This window comes from Chlorocebus sabaeus, chromosome 14 (assembly GCF_047675955.1).
Source record: "Chlorocebus sabaeus isolate Y175 chromosome 14, mChlSab1.0.hap1, whole genome shotgun sequence".
In the NCBI taxonomy this organism is placed as follows: domain Eukaryota; kingdom Metazoa; phylum Chordata; class Mammalia; order Primates; family Cercopithecidae; genus Chlorocebus; species Chlorocebus sabaeus.
In genome coordinates, this window is record NC_132917.1 from 41,755,749 (window position 1) to 41,774,017 (window position 18,269).

At 44.8% G+C, this 18,269-nt stretch overlaps 1 non-coding gene across 1 annotated transcript in view; it reads right to left on the minus strand.

The window, feature by feature from the left end:
* Positions 1 to 15,624, minus strand: part of LOC103220410 (uncharacterized) — a 55,146-nt gene extending 39,522 nt beyond the window's left edge. The window contains exon 1 of the transcript XR_012095269.1: positions 15,508 to 15,624. This is a non-coding gene — a transcript (uncharacterized protein). The remainder of the gene's footprint in view (positions 1 to 15,507) is intronic.
* Between the last annotated feature and the right edge of the window lie 2,645 nt (positions 15,625 to 18,269).

Genomic DNA, 18,269 nt, shown 5'->3' on the forward strand with positions numbered 1-18,269 from the left:
CATGGCTATTGGGAGGTAAGTAAGTAATTTCCCATATTTTTCTATTTCAAATAATGCTACAGTAAATAGAGTGCAGTAACACACTGTTTCATGCAGATTCATGAATACTAATAGGGAATATTCCTAGAAGTAGAACTGCCAGACAGATCAAAGGACATATGCATGGGTTTTTTGTTTTGTTTTGTTTTGATTAATACGCTAAATTGCTCTCTGTAGGTGTGGTATTTATTTACACAGACACCAACAATATATGAGACTGCCGGTCTCTGCACATCTTACGCCAACATGATGTTATACAACTTTTCATCCACATTAATTTGATAGTTAAGAAAATAGCATTTTAGGCCAGGTGCGGTGGCTCATGCCTGTAATCCCGGCACTTTGGGAGGCTGAGGCAGGCTGATAACTTGAGGCTAGAAGTTCAAGATCAGCGTGGCCTATGTGGCAAAACCCAATCTCTATTAAAAATACAAAAATTAGCCAGATGTGGTCAGCCTGGACTACATGGCAAAACCCTACCTCTATTAAAAATACAAAAATTAGCCAGATGTGGTGGCGCGTGCCTATGGTCCCAGCTATTTGGTGGACTGAGGTGGGAAGATTGCTTGTGCCTGGGAGGCAGAGGTTGCAGTGAGCGGAAATCACGCCACTGCACTCCAGCCTGGGTGACAGAGCAAAAGCCTGTCTCAAAAAAAAAAAAAAAAAAAAAAAAATAGCATTTTATTGTGGTTAAAACTTACATTTCGCTTATTCCAAAAATGTTGAGAAACTTTTAAGGTGTCTAAAAGTCATTTATACTTGCATTAGCTTCAAAAATATATAGATCCCTGAGTCTTATACTCAAAAGCCTGATTCAGTAAACCCCCAAATCAGTACTTTTTAAAAATACTCAAGTGATTGGGGTAAATATTTCTTAAACAAAACATAAAAAGTACAAACCAAAAAGAAATGATTGATAAATTGTACTTTGATTAAAATTTTACATGTCTGTTCACTAACAGAAAGTACAAAGTCAAGCAATAGACTGGGAAAAAATCTTTGTTAAAAGTACGTCCCACAAAGAACTCATAACCAGAATATACAAAGAAAGCTCCTACAAATCAACAAGAAAGAGAAAAAAAATAACAACCTATCATTTTAGGTAGACCAAAGACATAAATAGACAATTTATAAATGAAGATATATGAATAATCAATACGCATATGAAAAGATGCTTATTTCATAACTCATCAAGAAAAGGCAAGTTAAAACCATAATAAGATACCACTACCGATGGTAAACTGGTAAATACTTAATAACTGATACTTCAGGGGAAAAAGCCTGATTTGTAGTTTTTTGTTTTTTGGTTTTTTTGGTGTGAAAATTCCCACCATGGCTAATTTCAGGCCACCAATGTGACATCACTGAATGCAGAATTGGGAAGAGGTGTATGTAATTGACTCTCACAAGCCCCACAGGCTGGCTCCAGCACATCACTGAGATCACTGCAACCCATCATGAAGGCTAAAATGAAAAAGACTGAACATATCAAGTGTTGACAAAAATGTAGAGCAAGGAGAATGCTAACACATGGCTAGTGGGAGTGTAAATCAGTTTAATCACATTGGAACACTGTTTGGCAGTATCTACTAAGGCTGTGATCCTATGTCTGATCCTATGACCCTGGAGGCCCCATAGAAACGAATGCATATGTGATGGTTATTTTATGTGTCAACTTGACTGGACCATGAGGTACCCAGACATTTGTCCAAACATTATTCTGGGTGTGTCTGTGAGGGGATATCTGGACAAGATTAGCATTTGAATTGGTAGATTGAATAAAACAGATTGCCCTCCATGGTGTGGGTGTTCCTCATCTAATCAGTTGAAGACCTGAATAGAACAAAAAGACTGAATGAGAGGGAACTCATTCTGCTTGACTGTCTTGAGCAGGAATATCAGTTCTCTCTTGCCTTTGGACTCAAACTGAAACATCAGCTCTCTCTGGGTCTTGAGCCTGCAGGCATTCAGACTGGAACTACACCATCAGCCCTCCTGGGTCTCCGGCTTGCTGACTACAGATCTTGGGATTTGTCAGCCTCCATACCCACGTGATTCAATTTCTTATTTCATATATATATGTATATAAAGTACTGATTTTTAAAAAGATTTATAGATAGATAGATATCTCCTATCGGTTCTATCTCTCTGAAGAACCCTGACTAATACAGCCAGGTAGCCACCAAAAAACATGCACATGACTGTTCATAGCAGTTTTATTTGTAATAGTCAACAAACTGGAAACAATCCAAATGCCCATCAACAGTGCTACACAGTGCTAGATTTCTACCATGGAATACTAGATAGCAATAAAGAAAATAAACTACAGATACACACAGCAACGTGGATGAATCTCACAGACAAAAACATTGAAAGAAAAGGGCCAGACACAAAAGACTATATATATATGTATATAGTATATACATATATATACACAAACTTCTAGAATAGATGAAATTATTTTATTGTGAGATAAGTTAGAATAGCAATTACCTTTGAGGGGGTTGATATAAACTAGGAGTACACATGAGGGAATGTTCTGGATATTGGAAATATTCTGTATTTTGATATCAAAGTAGTTACAAAAGTGTAAAATTTCACCCAGCTATACACTTAAGATTTGTACTCCTTTACTGTTTATACTATATATACCAATATAGTTGGTTAGGTTTTTTGCATTTTGGGGGTTTTTTTGGAGACAAGATCTTGCTCTGTTGCCCATGCTGGAGTGCAGTGGCGTGATCATATCATAGCTCACTGAAGCCTTGAACTCCTGGACTCAAGTGATCCTCCCACCTCAGCCTCCAAAGTAGCTGGGACTACAGGCATGTGCCACCATACCTAGCTAGTTTTGTTGTTGTTGTTGTTGTTTATTTGTTTGTTTTGTTGTTGTTGAGACAGGATCTTTTGTGTGTTACCCAGGTTGGTCTCAAATTCCTGAGCTCAGGTGATCCTCCCACCTTCGCCTCCCAAAATGCCAGGATTTACAGGCAAGAGCCATTGTGCCCAGCCCCCCAATATAATTTTTTACATAAAAATAAGTTTTAAAAACCACCAGGTATTTCTGATGATCAGCCTGGTACAGGAAACATTGGACTTGGCAATCTGTAAATTCTCTTAAAGCTAACATTCTGTGAATATGAGATGAAACAGACATAATGGTGCCAGAGAAAAGGCAAGAAGAAGAATCAGAGAGTCAACACAGGGCTAAGCAGGAAAGAAAGGGAGACCTACAGAAAATTTAACTCACCAACATTTGTTTAGCATCTGCTATGGGCAAGACACAATGCTCAATAGCCAGAAGGTTAAAAATGAGCAAAGAGAAGCCCCTACCTGCAAGGAGCCTGCCTTCTTCTAGGGGACATGATTCTACATTACAAAGTACAGTATAGTAATCACTGAAAACCAGAGGCACCAAGAGAAAGCTCCATAAGTGGACAGTGGCATTCAGTTGGGCATGGGGATGATCTGGAAAGAATCTACAGTAGAGCAGGTACTTGAACAGAGCCTTGAAGAATAGATAGAATTCTGCTGGAGAGAGACAGCTGGAGGTAGACATGTGTTAATTCCCTCTCACACTGTCATAAAGAAATACGTGAGACTGGGTAATTTATAAAGGAAAGAGGTTTAATTGACTCACACTTCCACCTGGCTGGGGAGGTCTCAGGAAACTTACTATCACGGAGGAAGGCAAAGGGGAAGCAAGGACTTCCTTCACATGGTGGCAGGAGAGAGAAGAGAGAGCAAAGGGGAAAGAGTCCCTTTTAAAACCATCAGACCTTGTGAGAACTCACTCATTACCACAAGAATATCATGGAGGAAATCGCCTCCATGATCCATTCACCTCCCACCAGTTCCCTCCCTCGACATGTGGGGATTATGGGGATTATAATTCAAGATGAGATTTGGGTGGGGACACAGCCAGACCATATCAACACTGAGGATTCTTTATAAATGCAATTTAGACTGGCCAATGCCTAGGGCCAGTGTAACCCTTTAAAATCAAAACTCACCAGACTCACCATAAGATGGATGAATAATCCACCCTAGAAGTGGCTAGCAGATGCAGAATGAATTCCAAATCCTACCAAGGGACAAGAGGTTTCCCAAAGAACCATCAGAGACAATGTCCTCAGCACAGAGGGTAAAATATAATCATTTGTTGTTATCCTTAAAGAATAGGGAGGAAACTGCATGGAGACTATAGGCAATAAGATCAGGCCAACCAGAATATGAACAAGGAAAACAGCAGTGACAAGGCAAAGGATGGGACACAATTGAGTTGTTATCAATAGACTATGACTAGAATATTGCTCCCTGAGGGTTAAGACTCTGTCTTTTTCATCAGTGAATTTCTGGGGCCTAGCATAGTGCACGGCACAGAATACCTACACAATCATGTTTGCTGAATGAACTAAATAGGTGAGGAACAAACAAAGGTGACACCCGTTCCCCAGGTTTAAAATATGTGTGACTGGGAAAATGGGAACTGAGGAGCAGATGGTTTGGAGAGGAGAGAAGATTATGGGTGGACAGTTACAGAAGCAAGACTGGAGCTTAGACCAGAAATTCTACTAGCAATTCTCTTTTTTTTTTTTTTTTTTTTTTTTTTTGAGACAGAGTTTCACTCTTGTTACCCAGGCTGAAGTGCAATGGCACGATCTCAGCTCACTGCAACCTCCGCCTCCCAGGTTCAAGCAATTCTCCTGCCTCAGCCTCCCTAGTAGCTGGAATTATAGGCATGTGCCACCATGTCCAGCTAATTTTGTATTTTTAGTAGAGACAGGGTTTCTCCATGTTGGTCAGGCTGGTCTCGAACTCCCGACCTCAGGTGATCCACCCACCTCGGCCTCCCAAAGTGCTGGGATTATAGGCATAAGCCACTGCAGCCGGCCCCTTTTTTTTTTTTTTTTTTTTTTTTTTTTTTTTTTTTAGATGAACTCTCTGTCGTCAGGTTGGAATACAGTGGCATGATCTCAGCTCTCTGCAACCTTTACTGCCCGGGTTCAAGCGATTCTCCTGCCTCAGCCTCCTGAGTAGCTGGGACTACAGATGCATGCCACCAGGCCCAGCTAATTTTTGTATTTTTAGTAGAGACAGGGTTTCACCATGTTGGCCAGGATGGTCTCGATCTCTTGACCTCACGATCTGCCTGCCTCAGCCTCCCAAAGTGCTGGGATTACAGGCGTGAGCCTCTGTGCCTGGCCCCTACTAGCAATTCTACAGTTGAAGTCATCCTCCAAGAAATGACAACTGAAGCTATTTGAGTAGATGGCAGAGGCAAGGGAGAGAATTTACAGAAGAGAGCTGAATTTGAGGGTGAGAAACTACAGAAGGCAGCAAGAAATGAGAAGACAGAAGAATCAGGAAAGTGTAGCATCAGCAAAGTCAATGGAAGAGCTTTAAGAGGAAGGCCCTCTCAGTTAATTCTATTTGAAGAATGACAGTTGTGTCCCTGCTCCCCATGCAATCCAGAGACAGAAAACTTAGTAGACAAAGTATGGACTTGAAAGAGAAACAGACAGGCCTTGGATCCAAATACAGCCCTATGTCATTTAATAGTGAAATCTTAGCAAGTTACTTAAAGTTCTATTTCCCAATTGGTTGGGTCTTCCGTTTTCCAACTGGTTAAAAGTGAGAGTTAATATGATCTATATCCAGGTTGCTGAAAGGATTAAGTGAAGGTATATGAAAATCAACAAAATATATGAAAGTGCCCAGCACAGGGATTGGAGCATAGTGGGCACTTGGTTCTTACTGATTCCTCTTTCCTTCCTTACTGTGCTAGGATCTGGTGTTTGTGGAAAATGATGCCGAACAAGTAACACTTGAAATGCAATGAAGGGGAGGAGACCTAAGAGTATGCATGGACCACACACGAGGACTGAGCAAACCATTGCATGCTGGTCAACCCAACCTGATAAAGCTGTCCCAGGTCCTTCAATTAGTAAGAAGATGTGAGTGACCCTGCAAAGAGCGGTTTTAACAGGATGCGGACAGGGTGGGATGAGAGAGCAGAGGCAGCAACTGTCTTTCTTGGGCAGCAAGAGAAATAGCCACTGAAGAAGTAACTGCAAAGACAGAAATGTGCATAGGTGGGGAGCAAGCTGAATGTGTATGTGTGCAAAGGAACCAGGAAGGAAGGAAAGATGGAGGATGAAAGGGAGAGAAGGGCTAGTTGATGAGGGACAAGTCACCCACAGAGGCAGTGAAATAAAATCAAGAAAATCAAGGGAGCACTCAAACCCAAGGCTGCTCCAGGTTTCATGACTAGGGCCTATTGCTGGTATAACCTGAGGGGTGGTCTTTAAGAAAACGCAGGCAAGTTTACAAATACAAAATCAGATATGACAGTGTAGTTTTTTAGAATAAGGAAATCATTCACAACATTTTTAAACTAAATGTTTAAGCTGATAAATACCACAAACATCACAAAACCCAGAAAAATGGCATGTTCAGTAATTAACTTCCTGACATACCTCTATAACACTTTCAGAGAAAAATGTATTTGTTTTGCTGTGTACTCTTTTATGGACTCCTCTTACATCAAAGGTTTTGTGGTATCATTTTTTATAGCGGGTATAGAAAAATAACTCAGGCCAGGCACAGTGGTTTATGCCTGTAATCCCAGCACTTTGGGAGGCCAAGGTGGGTGGATCACCTGAAGTCAGGAGTTCAAGACCAGTCTGGCCAACGTGGTGAAACCTGGTCTCTACTGAAAATACAAAAATTAGCTGGGCATGGTGGCGCTTGCCTGTAATCCCAGCTACTCTGGAGGCTGAGGCAGAAGAATTGCTTGAACCCAGGAGGCAGAGGTTACAGTGAGCTGAGATTGCACCATAGCACTCTAGCCTGAGCAATAAGGGTGAAACTCTGTCTCAAAAAAGAAAAAAAAAAAAAGAAAGGAAAAGAAAGAAAAATAACTTTCCTCTAAATTGCTTGATCAAAATTTGTTTTCTATTATTGATGGTTCAGAAAAATTTCTTTCAGCTTCATAACTTGATATTGGTAATACATAAGTTTTTAGGATTCTCATATTTGGGAAAGCCACTATTGAGGTCCTTTCATGTATGAGCTATAATATTTCAGAGGATGTCAAGTTTTCTTGCACAGTGACTCATCTTAAAAATTATTTAATTGGCAATAGTCATTAGTTTGTTGATATCCTCATTGCAGTGTATTATGAGTTTTATATTATCTCACTGTATTTCATCTCAAACAAGCAAAAAATTTAATATTGTTCACATGATTCAGTGATAACTTGAAAATCATAAACATGTGACTTTATAGGTAAGCATTCTAGCTGTGTGCAGGACTGTTGTAAATTTGTACCCCGCAAACATATGAATTCTGACGAAATCTTATTTCACATCAAGAAAAAAAAATGTTTGATGCATTTATGCTTGAGTATATTCCTGGAAGGAAAGAATTTTTATTTTGGCTTGGCATTGATAAGAACCAATAACTTACAGTTTTATATTTCTGATGAAAAAAAAATATTCCTGGACTAGCTTATGGTTCTGAAGTGGGTTGACTGATAGCCCCCAAAATGATATGTCTACATTTTAACTCCATCAACATGTGAATTTGATCTCATTTGGAAAAGGAGTCTCTGCAGATGTAGTTAAGGATCTTGGGGATCATCCTGGATTACCAAGTGAGCCCCAAATCTAATGACCAGCATCTTTAGAAGAAACAGAAGAGAAGACACGAACATGGAAGAGACAGCTATGTGAAGACGGAGGCAGAGATTGGGGCCACACAGCCACGAACCAATGAACTCCCAGAGCCACCAAATGCGAACAAGAAGAGGAAGCATTCTTCCCCAGAGCCTTTGAGAGGAGTGCAGCCCTGTCGACACATTGATTTCACACTCTTGGACTCCAGAACCATGAGAGATTGTGTTTCTGTTGTTTTAAGTCACTCAGTTTGTGGTAATTTGTTATAGTGGCCCTACGAAAGAAACTCATACCAGTTCTATACATTCCAAACCTGGTCTCCCTTCTACTACCCAAATATTGGGTAAATGGGGTTGCAAAAAGACACACTCTTTTGTGAAATGTCCTCCAGCCATGCACCTCTCCACGGCCAGGTAGTACAGAGAAGGCCCCATGAGCCCCTCCCATTGTGGATGGCCAGCAACAACTTAAATACCCGTGAAAGTGACTGCAGGCCACATAAATACATCTCACTAAACCCAGACTAAAAGCATCCCACACTCAGCTTCCCCTTAGCTGAATCCCAACAAATCCTCTTACTCCCTCCAAGGCCACTCAGCACAAACAGAAATGTGAAGGCAAGGAAATCAGAGTGGAAAGAGACAGACATCTTAGTGGTCATGGTTAAAATATCTGACTTCTGGTCCAGACGTGGTGGCTCATGCCTGCGCCCTTTGGGAGACCAAGGCTGGTGGATCACTTGAGGTCAGGAGTTTGAGACCAGCCTGGCCAACGTGGCAAAAGCCTGTCTTTACTAAAAATACAAAAATTAGCTGGGCGTGGTGGTGCACATCTGTAATCTCAGCTACTTGGGAGGCTGAAGCACAACAATCGCTTGAACCCAGGAGACGGAGGTTGCAGTGAGCTGAGATCATGCCACTGTACTCCAGCCTGGGCAAGAGAGAGATTGTCTCCAAAAATACATATATATATATGTATCTATATGAGCAGGGTGTGATTCATGAGCTCTTTGTGCACAGCTGTCCCACTCCTAAGGAAGGTCTCACAGATCCTGAGCACAGCACTCAAGCCAAAAGGAATCCCTCTCAATTTAGAAATCTTCAGCCACTCCCTGGAAAATGAGGAATAGAGCCTAGGTATGTGGGAAAACCATGACAGGCACCTGAGCCTCAACAGATTTAAAATTTTTTAAACAGTTTAAAAAATTTTTAAAACAGTTTAAAAAAAATTTTAAAACAGATTTAAAAATTGTTTGGGGTTCTATTAAAGAACAACAGGGTCTTTGAACACAGAGTGGGTTCTTTAAAGGCTCCTCTGTCCTGCCAAGTTCACTTCACTTTTTTTCATAGACTCCTTATACCGCTGGATTAGTAGAAGAGAGTGGACGTGGTTCATCTGAATTTCTGCATGCTCTTGATAAAATTTCTTAGAATAGGAAAGAAGAAATGACAGGGATTATTTGAAGATTCAAAGATGCTTCCGTGTCCACATTTGTCCTAATCTGTTCAAACTTTTTATCAGCGATGAGGATGAAACCGATGATGGCATGTTTACTAAATTTGTATACAATATCAAGCTGGAATTATCGGCCTTTCCATTAACAAACTTTTATCAAAAGCTTCTAAAGGAAGAAGCCAAGGGGATAAAAAGCACTTCTTCCTACAAGAGCTCAGAGTCCAAAGACAATCAATAAGGACACAATTATGACGCACCTGTGGCTTACACTACCACAGAGGGATGCAGGGGGGCTATGGGAGCCCAGATAATAGGCCCCTAGCCCCACTGGACTTGCCACGTAGGAGGTGACAGCTGAGAAGTCTGAGAAAATGTAGAGGTTAGCCAAGCAACACTGGAAGAAGGGCAACCCACCGGAGGAAAGAGACATGCAGAGGCCCAGGTGCAGGTGGACACTGGTCTGTTCAGGAAGCTGATGTGGTTCTAGATAGCAGAAGCACCAAGAGTTGGAAGGGAGATGTCTGGGAACAAAGTCACAGAGTTAGACACCGGGCAGATCCTGCAGGAACTGGTTAAGGTTACTTTAAATTGTGTATTTTTGGTTGTTGTTCTAGAATGACGTACACTTAAAACTTTGGAACAGGGCCCCAAGGAGCTCCCATGTGGCAGGGAACACAGATGTGGAGCTCTTTCAATGCAGCGGGGAGAGTTGTTCACCAGAGTCAGCCACATGCCCCACACTTCCAGCCTCATTGCTGGCTACTTCCCCTCCTCACTCTACTCCAGCCACATGGGCCCCAAAGCATCGAGCAACTTCCAGCCTTTAGAACCATCATACCAGCTCTTCCCTTAGCCCAGAATGCTCTCCTACCCCTGTGCCCAGAGTCCTGTACCCAACTAAATCCTTCAAGTCTCAGCTCAACTATTACTGCCTTACAGAAACCTAATTTGACTCCCCATTAATGTTTCTCTTGGCACTTTTTACTTTGGCAGCACTGATGACTTATACCTTTTAAAGAATATATGTATTTGTATTATTGTTTAATGCCAGAGCCCCTGAGGGCAAGGTTGAATATGTTTTGTTCATGACTGTATCCCTTGTGATATCAAAAACTTGTATCAGTTTGAAAGAAAGAAGAAAGAAAGAAAGAAAAAATAATGAAGTTCCAATTATCTACCACTGCACAACAAACCACCCCAACATTTAACAACTTAAAACAACAACCATTGTATTTTATCCCCCAACTTTGTGGGCTGGTAATTTGTGAAGGGATCAGCTAGGCAATTCATGTCTCTGTGGTCTCCATGAAGATCATTCGATGGCATCAGATGGCAAATGGTCTGGTTTGGAGGGTCCAAGCTGGCTTTGCTTACATTTCTGGTGCCTTGATGGTTGGGGGGGCCAAACTCATTTAGAACTACTGATGTCAGTGGCTTCTCCAGTATGTTGCTATAAATAGGTTAGTCAAACTTTCTACGAGGTGGCTCAGGGGGAGGATCCCAAGAGACCTGGGTGGAAGCTTCAAAGTCATATATGACCTACTTGAAAGTTCCAGACAATGACTTCCAATGCATGCTACTGGCCAAGCAAGTCACTAAGGCGATCCCAGATCAAGAGAGAGAATCAGAACCCACCTCCGATGTGTAGAATGTCGAAGATGTTGCAGGTATCTCTAAGCCACCACAATGCGGAGGGGGACAGGGGAATGACATTTATCCTTTCACAATGGTCATCCTGACTATAGTGTCCAGAAAGGATGAAAAAAGGATGGAATATGCTTAGGGAGATCAATTCAGAACATACTAGAAATAAAAATACAAAAAAAAAAAAAATGAGGGCTTAAATGATATCTACTGGAAGAGAAAAGGAGGCATGAATTTGAGAGGTATTTTAGGAGCAGTAGAAAGGAACAGTAAGAGCGTGGACTGGAGCCACATCATCTAGCTTTGAATCCTTGTTCTGCCACACACCGATGGTGAGAACTCTGGAAAACTAGTCGTTTTCTCTGGTCCTCAGTTTCCTCATCTGTAAAATGGGTATAATAACTGTACTTATTTCACAGGGTTGTTGAGCAGATTACATGACTTAATACATGGAGGGAAAAGCCTAAAACAGTTTCTGGGTATACTAAGGGTACAATAATATTAGCTCGTAAAGGCAAAAAATAAATAAAACTTACTAGGAGTCAAGTTTTGTCAGAAAGCCAAGGCATTGCTAGGGGAAACAGGAAAGGTTCCCTCTACCTATGTGTTCTGTTTGTCAGTGATGTTGAGGAGGCATTTTCAGCTTCCAACTCTGCAGCTGTAATGTACTTTGGAGTGTTGCATACTCCCACACCACCTAGATATGGTTACTTGTTAGGTTTACTGAATTCAATACTAGTGAAAAAAAGGGAGCAAATAAAAACACACAGAGATGTTTGAAGTATGGAGGAGCTGAAGATGCTCCATAAAAGGACCTAAGTCCTAATAAAATAGGTATAACTGCATTAGCCTGAGGGCCTGGTCTTTCCTGCTCTTCCATCTTTCATCTGACATTGACCTTGCATCCACTCTCTTCCAGTCCCTGTGCCAGCTTCTGGGGATATGGTATGAACAAGACACTGTCCCTACATTTAATCCATAAACAGAGACATGCAATACAATGTCACAAGGGCTGGATCTGGGAGATGAGGGGACCCTGTAGGCGCATGTGAGGGGACATTCCAGGCTGATGAGTGGCTTTCACAAAGCTATGGAGGCATGTCGGGTTGGTGCCTAGGGTAGCCTTGGTGTGACTAGAGTGTGGGGAACAGTGGGCTTGGCAAGAGCAAAAGCCCAGGGGGCATCATTCAGACTATAGCGATGTCTGCAGTGGTAGGCAATGGGCTGGGAGCATGTGGGCTCTTTATCTGAGTCTGCCTGGTGTCTTTTTGCAGAAATCACCCAGAAAGGCACTGAGATGCTGCCTGTCTGGCCCTTTACAGAGACAGAGGACCAAAATCAGTTTATTGCCATTCTCAGATACTTCTTCAAAGTGCTTGAAGAGAGCAAACTGGTCATCCAGGCATCAGGTACAAGGACAGGAGGAGTTTGTGTCTGGCCATTAACGCTCCCGGGGACCCAGGAGGCCCACTCTGTGCCTCAGATCCTGAGACTGAGTCCTTCAGTCCTACCCCAGCTTCCTGGCAGTGGAGGAGGACAGACAAACATCTGAACCCTCTGCTGCCTTCACCCGCCTTCCTGCCTCCATGGGAGCCAGAAGAGATAAACCCCAAGGTTGGGTCTTGCCAAGCTTCCCACGAGTTAATATGTGGAACCTAAACCCCAAACAACCCCAGAGGGAAAACAGCATGCCCTTGCCTCATTCAGCCTAAAACTGCATGGCAGGACCAAGGGTTTGGCCCCATGAGAATGAACATTGAGGGGTGGTGTGTTAGTCCGTTCTCATGCTGCTATAAAGAACTGCCCGAGACTGGGTAATTTATAAAGGAAAGAGGCTTAATTGACTCACAGTTCCACAGGGCTAGGGAGGCCTCAGGAAGCTTACAGTCACAGTGGAAGGAGAAGCAAACACCTCCTTGTTCACATGGTGGCAGGAAGGAGAATGCCAAGCAAAAGGGGGAAAAGCCCCGTATAAAACCATCGGATCTTGTGAGAACTCACTATCCCGAGAACAGCCTGAGGGTAATGGCTTCCATGATTAAATTACCCCCACCAGGTCCCTCCCACAAGACTTGGGGATTATGGGAACTACAATTCAAGGTGAGATTTGGGTGGGGACACAGCCAAACCATATCAGGTGGCAAAATCCCCAGAGAGAGTTTCCCCACCAATGAGCATCCAGGAGTCCAGCAAAGCACCTGATCCAGCCCTAATACTGACCCCAACAGCAAGCACACACTGACCCCAGCCCCGCATGGGAACCCTAATCCAACCCAACCCTAACCCTAACCCTACCAGACCCTCACCCGCCGTGCTTTAATACCATAGCAATCTGAATCCAAGTCCCAGCCTCACTAACCCAATGCTCACCCTGAATAAAATAACTAAAATAAACTCTAACACCAACATCCACTCCAATAAATCCTAGATTGCCCTCAGCCCTAATTTTAACTCCGATTCCAACTTCACCCTAGGTCAAAGGAAATACAGAAAGGAATGGTCTCTGGGGAGAGAAGCGCTGCTGCCCCACAGTCTGGTGGTCTTGACTGACAGTTGTCTGCCATATGTAGCTTGAAATGTACCTGGAACAACTGTCCTTTGGGTTTAAAATCTGATAGAAGACTACTGCCATTATTAAAGGATTTAATACACAGAAATCTGTTTGGAAAGAAACAGACCTCAGAGTTCACAGCTGAGAAATAGAGGCATTTGAGTTATTTCCTCTGTGAATAACAAGACAGGGTTGGAAGTTCTTAAGAAACTCTTCTCCTCCAACCCCTGATCTGCAGGAGTCATCAGGAAACGGGATTATCTTCAATTTATAAATGATGAAGAATTGCCAGCTTCTAAGCAGAGAGAGGAAGGGGGTACTGTGTCACAGACAGGAGAATCCAAAGGGAGAAGCTAGATTTTTAAAAGAGACACCAGTATGTTTAATTCTCACTGTTCAGCCTCCTCCTAAGCCTGGAAGGCTGGTACTGGGTGCCCAACCTGTGGCCCGTAGGGTGAGTGAGGGCTCCTAACCCTGGCTCAGAGCATGAGGCCCCAGGGTAAGTCCCAGAGTTGCACTCTGCTGGAGAAGGCAGAGGTCAGCCTGGAAATGCGACACCAAAATGGGCTGTCAATCAAAGAGAAGACAAATAACAGAGGCTGAGACACAAAGCCCAAAGGCCGAATGGCCGGAGCCATAAGGGCCAGAAGGAGAAACAGCGGGTTGGGACAGGAAAATGGGATGGGGGTGGGGGAAAGCAAGCAGTCTGAATTCAACCCAAGGGTCCATGGCAGCACCCCAAGAGCTTTTACACAATTACAGCACAAGTGCACATGGAAAAGTCAGATTCCTTTTATAATAACCCCTTTCTCAGACTCAAAAAATTTAGAAGATTTAGAAAGTACAAAAAGTGTATAGAAGCCAAGTAAATTGAACTACAACCCTTGACTTGAGTGATGGTCATTTCAAGAGGCAGGACATTACTAGGACTTAAATTGTTTTAAGAATTTATCCCTTCACCCTCAAGTTTCAGCTACTGACATCTGAAAGGAAAAAAAAATACTCTTCCCTTTCTTTGTCCAAGAGGACAAAGCCTCCTGAAAGGAAATCAAGGCCACAGCTGATGCTAACAGACCAGATTCTGTTTCCTGCACTCCAGAAAAGGGGAGGCAGCTGTTCATTCAGAAAAGGGTTATTGATCATCTCCTGTCTGGCACTATGTTAGGCCCTGGGTTCCAGCACAGCAGATGCCATCCCTTCCCTTGGGGCACTTATACCTTCTGCAAAGGCCGCTGTGGTCCCTGAGGTCAGTCCTACAGCACATCCCTGACACATACCCACATACGCTGTCACACACCCCCACACACGACAGCATCACACACAACTTGCACACCCGAATACACAATCATCCACAGATACTCCCACTCACACACCTGTATATCCACATCACATCACACTGACATATACTTACACAGACTACACTCACATGCATGCACTCACCACACACACACCTCCTACAACACGCTCTCACACATGCAGTAACTGCTAAACACACATGAAGCAGTTATCCCCTCCTTCCTTTGTACTCCCTTAGCTCCTGTGTAAAGTTAGCTGTGGCATTTACCATACTGTAATGTGATTAATTACATCATGCCTCTCCTCCACCTCAACCTCAACCTGGAAACTTCCTAAGTTCATTTCTGTAAGCCCCTCTTCCCGCGCAGTGCCTGGCACATGGCAGGTGCTCAGTAATGTTCACTGTGTGAACTTTGAAGGCCACAACTATGGACTTTGGTCCAAGGAGCAAGTCTCACCCTCTCCCCTACTGGCTGGAGTTGGAGTTAAGGGGGGAGAAACACCTAAGGGAGCCCCTCAGCAAATGTTCTAATACAAGGCTCTCCCAGCTCAGCTCTACAGCACCCAGCGATCCTTCCTGCTTGTCCCACTTGTTGGAGGGAAGCCAGTGACCTTGTGAGAAGAGGCAGAAGAGACTTTGTCAGATTTGCATGGTGGTCTCAAGGTTCCTGCCCAATTCTCCAATTTCTCCCTTTTTCTTTTCACAATATTACTCCCCAGTAAACCTTTTGCACACAACTCCAAAAGAAGGAGTGGGAGGGAAAGGAGGAAGAGGAGCATGAAAGAATAGCTGCATCGCCACAGCACACACCCATTAGTGACAGCCACAAGCCTAGGTCTTACCTTCAGCTTCAAGGAGCCAGAAATCTGATTTCTCAGCCCTCTGAAGCCTGAGCAGGTGTCAGGAGACTGAGATGTGCTCACCAGTTCCATGTAGGATGGTAGGTAGACTGAGCAGTTCATAAATCTCAGGGGAGGGAGGGGAGGGGAGGGGAGAGGAAGTGAGGAAAGGGGAGGGGAGGGGCGAGTAGGGGAAGGGGGTGAGGAGGGGAAGTAGGGAGGAGGAGGGCAGATGAGCAGAAGGGAGGAGCAAGGGGGAAGGCAGGCAGAAGGGGAAGCAGGGGGAGAGGAGAGGGGGAAGGGAGGGAGGGGAGGGAGAGGAGGGAGAAGAGGAGGGGGAGGGGAGGGGTGTGGGGGAAGAGGAAGGCAGGGGAAGGGAGGGGAGAAGGAAGGGGAAGGGAGGGGAGAGGGAAGGGGAAGGGAGGGGAGAGGGAAGGGGAAGGGAGGGGAGAGGGAAGGGGAAGGGAGGAGAAGGGAGGAGACCAGCAGGGGAGGGGAGGGGAGGGGAGGAGGTGGGCAGGGGAGGGAAAGGGAGGGAGAAGGGGAGGGGAGGGGAGGAGATGGGCAGAGGAGGGGAGGGGAGGGAGAAGGAAAAGAAAGGGGAGGGAGAAGGGGAGGGGAGGAGAGAAGAGGGGGAGAAGGGGAGGGGAGTGGAGGAGGTGGGCAGGGGAGGGGAGGGGAGGAGGTGGACGGGGAGGGGAGGGAGAAGGGGAGTGGAGGAGAGGAAAGAGGAGGGGGCAAGAAGGGGAGGGGAGGGCAGAAGAGAGGAGTAGGGAAGGGCAGGGGAGGAGAGGGTAGGGGAGGAAAAAGAAGGGGAGGGGAGGGGCTGCTGAAGCCCCACTATTCCTACAACCTTCTAGTGTCTGGTCAGCTCCAGGCCATGCCCAGGCCAAATGGAATACCAGCATAACTTCAGAGCTACCCACCCCTTCCCTGTCACAATATCTGTTGGGTTTGGCCATCGTTAGCCATCCCTGATGCTCTGCTGAGGTTGTGTGACACCCCCACCCACAAACTCCCACCCCTCCCAGACACCTTCACACACAAGCACAGCCCTGGGGGGGCAGCTCCCTTTCCAATATCATGCTTAGGAACTTGACTCAGGCTCAGCTTGCAGAGACCAGGACTTGCCCACGTCCCCCTCCCCCACCATAATACACCAATACTGAGTCCTCTCTTCTTTTCCTGCAAGAAGGCAGCAGCAAGCAAGACCTTCTACTCTTTGGGGCTGTTTCCCCACCACCAGCCTGAGAGCTGTGCTCCACCTTGGGACTCATTAGCATTTTTAAGGTTCTTATTCCCATACACATCCTGCCCTGGGATTGTCCTCTTCCTTGAGGCATTAGCACCTTCCCTTCCCCTTTCTCAACCCAGCCCCGCCTGCCTGGGGTCAGCCTTCAATCCACACAGTGTCTGGGGAAGAGCCTAGAGGCCTGGTCACACTTCCCCCCGCCCCCCGCCCCATGTTTCACAGCCCATCTCTTCCTGTCGGAGGCACGTCCTGAAGTCCTGAGCCCCCCTCCCATCTTTTCTCCCTCCCCGCACAAGAGGTGTTCCCATAATCAGTAGGCATCAGTCGGCTCTAATCAACCCCCTATTTTGACTACTTTAGCAGCAATAAAAGGGCCATAAAGAGCAAGTCAGTGGGCCCTCTAGGAGCATGGCGCTCCTTCACTGTGATATAATGAAAAACACCAAGTGCTTCCTCGGAGCCCTAAGTGACAGCCCTGGCAGCAGAGCTATTGGGGGAAGCCTAATTATGCTATAAATTAAAGGGCTTTTTTTTTTACCCAACATTATGACCTTTAATAAGATTGTTTTTACAACCAGCTGTCAATAAATCATCCAGGAGCACCAGTGAGAAGCATTCTCTGAGAACTTCTGTGAATTTCATTAGCTGCAGTTTATTTGGTTTTGGTGAGCTATGATGTTTTTTAAATCTCAAATTAAAGGCTCTGAACCATAAAACCTAATTCAGAAAAGTTCCTGTTTCAGCCTCTGAAAACAAGCCCCCTAATTGCAGAAATTAGCTGAGATGTGGCCAGGCCAGGAGGTCATTACTTGGGAAGCAATGACAAGTGCCTGAGGCTTCCCCAGGCTTGGCAGCCATGGGCCCCCATAGAACCTGAAGGTGACAGTCCCAGGGTGGACAGCTGGCCCTACCATGGCCAGGCCCTGGGAGGTCACAGCCCTGAAGACTGCTGAACTCAGGAGAGACAGGCCAGCTCACAAGCTCGGCCTCAAAGGGGCTAGTCCTTGGCCAACTGATTTAGGAATCCCGCAAAACTGTTTAACCTATTCCTTGGAATGTCCTGCCTCCAGCTTTCTTAGAGTCCATTTATTGTCCTCAGAACAGTGACAATGCATGTATGTGACTGCCTTTCTGAAATACATAACCAGTGATAAATGAAGAATACATGTAGAAATGGTATATTCAGAGGTGTTGGCTATAACGATAAAGTCCATGGAGTCCATGAAGACATGGTCAATAGAAGCAGAGACGATGATGTGAGGGTGGTCGCCCACCTCCTAAGAGAGCCAGCGGGCCTGGTACATGTGATGCAGCAGCTAATGTGCTGGTGCAGGCCAATATCAGGAGGCCTGGATTTAAATTCCAGCCCTACTATGAATTCTGGAAACTTGGGAAAGCACAGTTAGATAATGAAGCCAGACAGACCTAGTTGAAATACTGGCTTCAACCCTTGCTGGCTGAGCGGCCTAAGGCAAGTTACTTCATCTTTCTGGACCTCAGTTTCCTCATCTGA